Genomic DNA, 10,906 nt, shown 5'->3' on the forward strand with positions numbered 1-10,906 from the left:
TGCTTAGCCTAGGCCAGCTATTCGACTGCCATCCAAGGACTTGCCCAGGGTTCTTTCTCACCTATTAGCTGGCTAATGGCTGTAGACTTGGTCTCAAGCTCTTCACTGTCACAGCTGTTCTCAGTTGGAACAGGAGTAACTGCCCCATTAACACAGGCCCTGGGAAAGGAGGCTGTGGGTCCTGAGGGAGAAACAGGCCCTGCGGGATTCTGCAGCGTCTTAGAGTCAACTTCTTTCTTTCTATCCTCTTTCCACACAGCTCCCCTAGGTTTCATCCAAGATGGTTTCAGTTGGCACTGGGGGGTGGGCATTGAGAAGCCCCTGGGTGAGGACAGAGCCTGCACCTGTGGCTCAGGGCTTTCTTTGCACCTTTAGGAGAAAGACCAGGAAGCTCCAGGCCTCCCTGGGGACCATAGGCTCCCATTCCTCCAGAATTCCTCTGGGATTTGGGAGCTTCACCAGATAACTGCCTTGAAAAAGAACAGCTAATTGCTTTTTTTATTCAGCAAACAAGTATTGAGCGCTTCTGTGTCAGCCACTATGCTATTTGCCAGGGTGGGATAATTCCATAGACCTGTCACTGCCTTCTAGTAGGAGAGACTGCAAGAAAAGGGACTGCAATGGAGGGGGGGTGGCTGTGGGGACAGATGACTAACACAGGATGTTCAGCAGAGGCTTCAGGGGCTTCCGGCTGAGACCCGAATGATGATGAGGCAGGTTCCCCAGGAAGAGGGAAGAGACTGTGAGAAGACCCTGGTGCAGATCTGGGGAGCAGGAAGCAGCTCAGTGTGCTGGGGCTCAGGGGACAGGGCAAAGGGGAAGGCTGGAAGGCCACGTGGAAGCCAGGCCAAGGACCTAATGGGTGAATTGCTACAAGCACTTGTTATTTGCTGCATTAAATATTTTCTCTGCATAATGGGATCCTTTACCTGGGAACAGGGTCTGTGTTCTGGGCAGAGGATCAAGAAGTGCAGTTGTCTCCCTGTTCTCATGAGAACTGCCAGTGACCACGCCCAGACACTCTCCCCAGGGCAAACTGGAAGCAGAGTGAGACCTGTTGCCCCCAGAGACTTGCAAATTCCCCTTTAGGATAGGGATTTAAAACTAAGCGGAGGCAGCTTTGAGGCCTCACAGCCAGCAGTTCCCAGGGAGAGTTCCCTTCTCTCCCTGTCACCTCCATTCCACCCCAAGTAGCCAAAGAAGGCAGAGTGGGGTCCCCAGAGTTTAAGGCTGGATGTGGACATGGAGGCTGATGCTGAGGAAGGGAGGGAGGACAGCTGGAACTACCAGGGCCAGCTGGGTGGGAAGGGAGCTGGTGCGTAGAATGTGTCTGAAGACCCAAGGAACTGGGTGCTTAGGTCGCTGCAGCTGCCCTTGAAGTGGGCTGGAGGCTTCTAAGACAGACTCAGCTGGCCGAAGGGAGGCTCAGTGACCCTGGGAGAAGTCCTATGGTGGGCTCCTGGGGGGGTTGAAGGATGCCTAGGCTGTCCCTTTTGGGGTGTTCCTCAGAGCTGCCATAAAGCTAAGCCAAGTGCCATCCCAGGAAAAGCAGACACCATATCAATGCACAACAATATCACATCATCATTACCACCGGAACCGCATGGACAGACACTGACCCTTTGAGAGACTAGTGACACCTCCTCATCTCCACCAGGTGACCAGATGGATAGCACTTCAGCTGCCGGCCCACCTTGGACAGAGGACCCTAGAGAGGGAGGAGAGTCCTAGGGGGACAGAGAAAATGTAGAAAGAGAAAAAGTGAGATTTACATCAAGCAGGAGTTTTAAATTGGACAGGACATTTAATGACCAGAATGTTTGGGCATCTGCCGAAGTCATCATTACCAAATAAACAAGGTGGTGGCTTTGACGGGGTACAACTGGAGGCAGGAATAGAAGGGAGCCAAAGCCTTTTCTACAGCTGGGTAAGTCAGTTATTCGTCCATTATGTCACTAAACCCTCAATCATATAAGGCAGGTACTGTTATTATCTTGGTTTTAGAGATGAGGGAACCGAGGATCTAGGCGATGAAGCAATTTAATCAAAACTTCACAGCTAATCAACAGCTGAGCTAGGATTTGACTCCCATCTTTGGGCTTTAAAGCTAAATCACTGAACAGCACCCCTTCCCCGAGGGCAGCCTCGCTGGGGCTCTGCTCAGGGACAGCACCTCCTCTCTCAGCTACAGTCTCAATGAAGGCAGTGATGGGGAGCTTACCACCTGCCCCGATTTCTTATTTCATTTTCAGATGGCTTTTGAAATAATAACGAGTTGTGTTTTTTAGAGGACTTTGTGGTTAACATACACAGCACTCATTAAGTATTTATGAGGCGCCTTCCATCGTGCTGAGCACTGTGCAAGGTACCAGACCTCCCGCCTGCTTTGAGAAGAGAGCTCAGCGGGCAATTCTTTCATCTGTCTTCTGCAAATGAAGTCAGAGAAGCAAAGAAAGACGGGTGATTTGCCTAAGGTCACAAAGAGCCAGGGCCACCTCCATCACCACCAGCAGCACACAATTCTCTGTGTGTACCAGGCGCTGTCCTAAGAGCTCTACACAGTCCCCTGGGGTTTGAGAGCCCCTGTCTATTGCCCCCGCTTGCTGGCTTTCCCACACTCTCCTTCCTGATTCCTGATTTCCCGCATAGAGCCTCTGGCCAGAGGATTGCTTCTTTGGCTTGGGGCGGATCCTGCGGTGGGGAGACTGGGAATGGCATGCGTCTTAGAGAAACGCAGAGAATTTGACTTCTTTCCCTAGCCCTGGCTCTTCATGCCTGCTCCTATAGGAGAAGGCACTGACAGTTCAAAGAATGGGCCCTTGATTAATATCTCATCCTCTATAAATAAGTGAGCAGAGGCATGCTCTGCATGCTCAGCTTTACGGCTTCCTTTGTGTCATTTATTGCTCCCCAAACCCGAGCATGGCACTGGCCTTGGGATTGACAGCTTCAAACTCTCAGTCTTTCCATCAGTCAGACTCTACCAAACCCACCACTCCCACCCCACACCTGCTTCCTAGCATCCTTTGGCTCCTACAGGGATGTCTTCTCTCTGGACTTACCAGCTGCCTCCAGAACTGGTTGTCAATCTACCAGGACAAGATGGTTAAAAGCTTGGGCTTGTGTGGGTTCAAATCCCAGCTTCGCCCTGACTTTGTGACCACAGGTGAGTTACTCACCTTCTCTGACATATAGAATAGGGCTGATGAAAATAGCTTATATCCTGAATTTCCATCGTGATTAGGAAGACAAACACTTAATAAGGAAACAGTCACATGCGTGAGAATTTCAGTCACTGGCCAGTACTCTGTAGAGTGATGGACAGTGGTCAGGAAGGGTGATACTCAAGCTGATTCATTATTGATGAGAGAGAACCAGTCCAAAGACAATCTAAGAGTGCTGGCTCCAGGCAGGGAAGGAAAAGGGAATGTGTGGGAATGACAGAGCCAGGGACCACCACCGTGGGACGGAGGCTGGGACAAGAGAATAAACCGTGGGCGTCCATAAGCCATTGGCTTTTGTAACACTTTCTGTTGCTCAGCTGTTCCCTTGTGTTCTCTTCAACAAGATTCCTCATGACACCCTAGTAAAACCACAGGATCAGAATGTTTGCACAAAATGAAATCATTACCAGGGAGAAACCTACATAAGCCCTGAACCCTCACTTATTCTTAATCAACTTAAATATCACTAATTTTGGAGGTCACATATCATTAGTTTCCCAATAGCTTTGGTGTCGATAACACCTCTGACTAAGGGGTTATGATCATGATGGTTGCCTGAGTGACTTTTCAGGGACCTGAAGGCCATTTTTGCTGAAAGCATTGACTTCACGTGGGCCTGCAGATGTCTGATGGAGGAGGAAAAGGCTCTGCATCTCTGTCTTCATGTTGTGTCTGTCCCTTTTGCTGGGTCAGAGTCTATTTGGCTCTGCATGGCTGTGGGTTGCCTCTTGCAGCTGGTGCTTTTCCAGCAGCTATAGCAGCCCAAGAACCCAAAGTCCTTCAGCCCATCAGAAGGTCAAGATTGAACCACAAGGCCGGGGTTGGGGCACAGATGATGGTGTCAGCTGCAAGAGTAACTCAACAGTTGCTAGGACAAATGGACTGTGACCACCTGGTAGTCTGAATCTCGTGCAAGAAGAAACATCTTTTGGATCTGTGCCCCCATGTGTGGAAAATTATTACACCAGAAAATCAAAGAAAGCTTGCATCTCCCCTTGTTCAGGGAGCAGCCTGGTCCCTTAAGCTCCAATTACCTACTTTGGCTGATGCTCGAATTAAAACCTTGCCTGGTCAGGCTGGCATGGGGCACACCTGTAATCCCAGTAACTCGGGAGGTTGAGGCAGGAGGATTGCAAGTTTGAGGCCAGCCTCAGCAACTTAGCAAGACTAAGTCTCAAAAAAAAAAAAAAATTAAAAGGACCGGGGATATAGCTCTGTGGCACAGAACCCCTGGATTCAATCCCTTTTGCCCCCACCAAAATCATTCTTTTGCACTCTCATGTGGTATTCCATAGTGTGTAGACGTACCACAATGGATTGATTTATTCTGCCATGCATAGTTATTGGGGTTGTTTCCAAAGGGCATGCTCACAATCACTATGAGGCGCAGCCACTCGAGTGTGGGTGGGATTCTCTGATCTTCCTGACTCGGAGGGATTTGCACCCTCAGCATGTGGGGTGAGTGGTATCATGGGGGTGTATTTGTTTCTGATTGGGGCTGTAACAAATTACTGAAAATTCAGTGGTTTAAGGTAACAAAAATCATCCCACAGCTCTGGGGATTAGAAAAGGCCATGGTGTTTTTGGAGGTTCTTGGGGGAAACTCCTTTGTCTTTTCCAACATCTACCTGTGTTCCTTCAACCTTTGCTTCTGTCATCACAGCTCCTTTCTTACTCCGACCTTCCTGCCTTCCTCTTACATGGATCCTGCAATAACATTGGCCCTGCCAGAAAATCCAAGATAACCCTCCCCCCGCCCAGTCTCAAGATCCTCAGCTTAATCATACCTGCAAAGTATTTCTTGCTACAGAAGGTTCTGGGGATTAGGATGCTCCCATCTGGGGGAGGCCAGGATTCTGCCTAGCACAGTGGACAATCTACTGATAAGGAATCTTGATGTTATGGACAGAGCTCCGGGTGGGAATCAGGGGCCCAGGTTTTTTTTCCTGGATCCTGTGTGGACTCATGGTGGACTGTGGGCTCTCTGGGCTTTGGGTAGATATAAATGAAGGCTGGATCCGATGATCCATCTCACAGTGACTTCCAGCCGCCACTTTATATGATTCCACAGACAAGCTTTAGGTTCCGGCTTCTACCCAGCCACACTTTTTATCTGCATGTGCCCATCTCTTCCTACCCCCATGAGGAAAAGGAGCCTTCTGAAAAGATCCCCCTTTGTCCCCTCCTTTCTCTTCCATCATCTGGCCTCTGGGCCTTTCATCTAGAATAACTTTGAAACCGGCTATTGATTTTTCAGTCTCCTCAAGTCATACCCTCCCACTCTCATTTTTCCTTTAAGTTGAAGTTTGAAAACCCAATTTGAAGAGAGAGAGGGGGGAAGAAAAGAAGAGAGAGAGAGATTGCCCACCTGATTTCAGAGGTTGAGCTGATGGAGCAGTTCTTTCAGGAGTCTGAGTCCTAAGCACTGGGGAAGAAGTAATAGAGATGTCCTCATTACTAATTTCTGATATGAGCGGACCGTTCTTTCATTTGTATTTGATGGCCGTTAGAGCCGTGGGTTCCTAATAGCTCCTGCCAAGCAGGAAACAAACAGGAAGCCCGTTTGCTGGACAGTGAACCAGCAGCCTGTTGGACCTCCGTATTTTCTAGCAGCCCAGTGGTTGATTTTTCCCAGCTGGCTTCTTCAGGAGGATCTCTTCCTCTATCCATTTTTTTTTTTTTACTGGTATAATCATTTACTAGCATCTACTTTTCCAAATTGCACGGTAGCACTTGTGCTTTGAGGTTAGATGCTTATTCATTCAATAAGCACTTATTGGGCATCTGCTTTAGGTTGGGTGCTGGGCCAGGCACTGGGAACAAAATATCATGCAAATCAGATGAGAGGCCTGGCCTCATGGAGCTTATAGAGGCAGAGGAGACTGCTCGGGTAAAGACCTTGAAGCAGGAGGAAGCTGAGCAAGTTTCAGAACCATGAGGAAATTCAGAGAGTGAAGGGAGAAAAGAGGGAGAAGCCACACATAATGGGAAGTTTAGAATCTTTAAATTCTGCAATGAAGTCTGTGCATAAATTAACCTCCGGTGGCCTCATCCATAAAATGGGTACATTAATATTTTCCTTTGTGGGGAGTCTGTGAGGATTCACTGAGACAAAGTGTACAAAGCACTCAACCCAGAACCTGGTCTGTGACAATCCTTAAAAGAATGTCAGCAATTAGTTTTATGAACCTGTACAAGATGCATTGGTATCTGGAGTTGGTGATGGCAGTGGTGGGTGGGTGGGTTGGAAAAACAAATCAGATTTGGTTTGTGCCTTTGAGTGGCCTCTAGCAGTTTTGGGGAGGACAGCAATGGCTAGTCCCTTGGGGTGCTCTGAGAGGTTCTCTGCTGAGATTGTTGGAGTAAGCTCAGTGGAGGACCGTGGTGGCCCTGCAGGAGTTGGGAAGGCTTCTCGGAGGGGGGAGGCTTTGCATGCTCCTACGACATGAACCATGCATAACTCTAGTCAGTCTGGAAAGCAAGGAGCATCTTTGCTTCCCAGGGAGCATCTGGGAAGCAGAGAGAAACAGCTGTGTTCCCTGCCCTCCTGCAAAAATGAGGGAACTCCAAGGGGTTGCTTCTCTTATTAATCCAGCTGTGAGCATTTTTCAGACCAGCTGTCCTCCCATCCCTAAGCCCCTGAGGAATGAGGCATGGAGCTTGGGAACAACATCATTAAAATGCTTCCCAGAAAGAGGCCAAAGATGGTCGGGTGAGATGCTGAGGACGGCACAGAGCCATGGGAGCAGCTGGGGAAGAGACGGAGGCTGTGGCTGAGGCCGGACATGGTTCCCATAGAGTTTCTGCACCAACTTGTAGAACAATCTTGGACAAGCCCCCGCACCTCTGGGCCTTGGTTTTCATGCCCATAAAGTGAAAGAATTGGCCTAGATGGCCTCTGATGACATTTGTTCCTGACATTTTGTTTCTTAAAAGGAAAACTGTGAAATGGCTACTCTACTCCCTGCAAAGATTTGGGGGACAATTTCATGGACAGAACACAGGAGCAAGTGTTTGGAAGCAATTCCCCAAGTAAATCTGACTCCCCCCAAAACCTTTTTACATGTAAAATCTACACACTTGAAACTTCAGTTCCTTTGGAGGTTATATATATATGGGTAGCTAATGAACTTCATTCATTTTCCTAAATCTAGCTTTAGCATGAATATTTCTCTCTCTCTCTCTCTCTCTCTCTCTCGTACTGAGATTGAACCCAGGGATGCCTTACCCCTGAGCTATATTCCCAGTCTTTTAAAATTTTTAAATTTTGAGACAAATTCTCACTAAGTTGCTGGACTGGCTTTAGATTTGCGGTCCTCCTGTCTCAGCCTGTCAGACTGCTGGCATTACAGGTGTGCCCCACTCCACTGGGCTAATATTCTTTTTTTGTTTTTTTTTCTTTCTTTGGGACGGGTGTTTACTGGGGATCGAACTCGGGGGGCACTCGACCACAGAGCCACATCCCCAGCCCTATTTTTTTTGTATTTTATTTAGAGACAGGGTCTCACTGAGTTGCTTAGCACCTTGCCAAGGCTGGCTTTGAACTCATGATCCTCCTACCTCAGTCTCCTGAGCTGCTGGGATCACAGACGTGCACCACTGAGCCAGGCTTATTTATTTATTTATTTATTGATGCTGGGGGTTGAACTCAGGGTGCTCAACCACTGAGCTACACCCACAGACCCTTCTATTTTGTATTTTAAGACAGGTTCTTGCTAAGTTGCTTAGGACCGCACTAAATTGCTGAGCCTGGCTTTGAACTTGTGATCCTCCTGCTTCTGCCTCCCCAGTTGCCGGGCTTGCTGGTGTGCACAATTGCACCCGGCCTAATATTTCTAAGGAATATATGATCATGGACAAGTCATTTAGTGTTTTTCCTTCTTAAAGTGAAGACATTCTGGTAAGTCATCTTTCTGTGGCTCTTCAGCTCCCACCTTCCCCGTTCCTGTTTATTCATGGCCTTGCTCCTAGCGCAGGTCACTTAACTCTAGAAACAAGTGGGATGTGAAAAATCAACCCAGATGGGCTACCATTTCCCTAAACCTCCTGTTGTGATCAGAATGAAGTCATGTGCTTAATGGTGCTTTTCCTAGATCAGCAGAATAGCAAAGTAGTGACAAGCCTGGGCTTTGAGGCAGATAGCCTGGGATCAGATCCCGTCCTGCCGCTTACCATCTGCGTGGCCTTGAGCAAGCACCCAATCAGTGTGAAGGATGTGCAGTCCTATTTGGGCAGAAACGCAGGAAGACTCAGCTTCCTTACCTGTGAAGTGGGAGTCAGGACTGCTTATTGCTGTTCTAATGGATGCTAACTGCCTGTCACTTGGAGTTGTTACAAGGATTAAATCTATAGTGTTCTCCGGGGAATTTCTGCCACAAAGACACAACAGTTTCTCTGGTGAATGTGCAACTGACTCCCAATGTTCCTTGGAGTCAAGGAAATTGGGAAAGGTGGGATTTATGGCCAAGCGGGGAATACATTATTCCCTCTGACTCCATGTGACAGCTGGCTCCAGCAACTGTGTCCTTTAGGTCCCAATGTTGTCTGAGCTGACTTTCTTTAAGAGAAACAGGAAACCTTGAGTTGTATGTAAAATTGCCTGTATATATATATATATATATATATATATATATATATATATTTAAGTAATACTGCACAGGACAAATTACAACACAGCTGCAGCAGGTATCTGGCCCACACATCAAAGTTTGTAACCTCTACTAAGAGCTCAGGGAATGGTAGGAAAACCTAGATTCTGTAATCCAGGTCTCTGACAACCTTGCTTAACAGATATGGAAACGGAGGCCAAGGCTGGGAGTGGGGAGAGGGTTTCTCATGGTTACATGGCTGGGTTTATATGAGAGTCAGGATTCCAATTAGGTCTTTTGACTCCCCACGTAGTCTTTCTGCCAAGTCACATGAACCTTCTGGCAGCTCACAGCCTCCGCGCTAAACTGTCTAGAGCTGACTAGAAACCCCACGGGAACTCAGGGTCTGGAGATAACAGTGATCACGTCTCCCAGGTTCTTTTTTTTTTTTATAAGATTTACAGATAAAAACAGTTGGAGGGTATCCACACATCCTCTGTCCCTGTACCTACGTGAAATTCCCTTCGCTCGATGGTGGCTCACGACAGGGAACTGGGGGATGATTTGGAGATTCCAGGCACCAAAACTGTCTCCAAGTTCCCCTCACCTCAAATCTTCCATCTCTTCCCACCTTCCTGAGGAGGCAGATTCTCAGAGACTCTGCGGGCTGTTTTATGAGGTTACAGGACAAAAATAATCCTCAATCCAATATAATTATGGTAGAGGACATAATCTCCTTTGTGGTTGAATACTTAGCTTTAGCAAATTTTGAGAAAAAAAAAGGGATGGTTGTTTATTGTTAACAAAACAAGAATAGCAATTGAAAATCTGCTTGAATGCTTCTCAGGAAGACTTATACCTAATGGTCTAATGGTGATATTCATACCATCCCACCCCACCACACATACTGTTTATCCACTTTTCAAGTGCACCCTTCCCTTTGGAGAGAGACCGACATTTTCTTCTAAAAGCTCCCCCTTGGGCCCCCATTCTCAACCTTCATTGCCTTCATTTTAAATTCGACTGCAAACCAGCTCAGCCCTCCCACCAGCGCCCCTGTGCTCTGACAGGCTCTCTGCACACCGGGAAGTCTGCTCTGCTTCATTCTAAGAACCTTGTTAGGGGTGACTAGGATGCGGACTGTGGGTAAATCGCTTCTGGAAACATGTTTCCCACTTTGGCAGGAGATGGAGCAGGGATTATCTCGCTGGGGAATGGCGCAGCTTATCTGCCTTAGCCCCCACTCCATGTGCCTCACTGACGTTTTTCATGATTTCTTTTCCCTCAATTGCTTCCTCTCAAAGGTATTTGCATTTAAACAAGAGTTTGCTTCCCTGCTGATTATTTTCCCCTTCTTTGATTCCTTTGCAGAGGCAGCCAGAGTTGCTGGCCTGGTGGTGTCTGCCTGGGCTCCATGGCAACAGCCAGGGTATTGAATGGTGTGAACTTCACCTCTTTCCTTTTTTGCAGATACTATTGGCAGAGCAGACACATTTAGGAGAAATTTCAAGGAAGTGAAAACGGAACTGTTTGTCACCTCTGGGTCTCCTGGGCCTGCTTCAAAAACCTCTGGCTAGATTGCAATGAGTCATCCTCGGAGAGGAGGAAGTGCCTTGGCAAGGTTTCAAAGCCAAGGGCACCCGGTTCTATCGGGGGAGAGTGGTACAAGGAGCCGAAAGAACAAGGTTCCACATCTGCCTGTCGCTGACCCGTGGCATGAACTGGCTTAACTGGGGTGCCTTGCACACTGCTGAGTGGGTGAGGAGTCCCTGCTCTGAGGGTCTGGGCTCACTTTGCCTCCCAGCAGAGAAGTTTGGCATATTAAGCTGGAAACTTTGGTGTCTGACAAAGCTGTTTCAAAGCCCAGCTGCATCATACGCAGGGAACTCAGGGTCTGGAGATATAGTGATCATGTCTCCCAGGTTCTTTTTTTATAAGATTTGCAGATAAAAACAGTTGGAGGGTATCCACACATCCTCTGTCCCTGTACCTACATGAAATTCCCTTCGCTTAATGGTGGCTCACGACAGGGAACTGGGGGATGATTTGGAGATTCCAGGGACCAAAACTGTCTCCAAGTTCCCCTCACCTAAG

The sequence above is a fragment of the Marmota monax genome, unplaced genomic scaffold (genome assembly GCF_021218885.2).
Source record: "Marmota monax isolate L192 unplaced genomic scaffold, Marmota_monax_Labrador192_F-V1.1 WCK01_AAM20220418_F8-fsc00188, whole genome shotgun sequence".
In the NCBI taxonomy this organism is placed as follows: Eukaryota; Metazoa; Chordata; class Mammalia; order Rodentia; family Sciuridae; genus Marmota; species Marmota monax.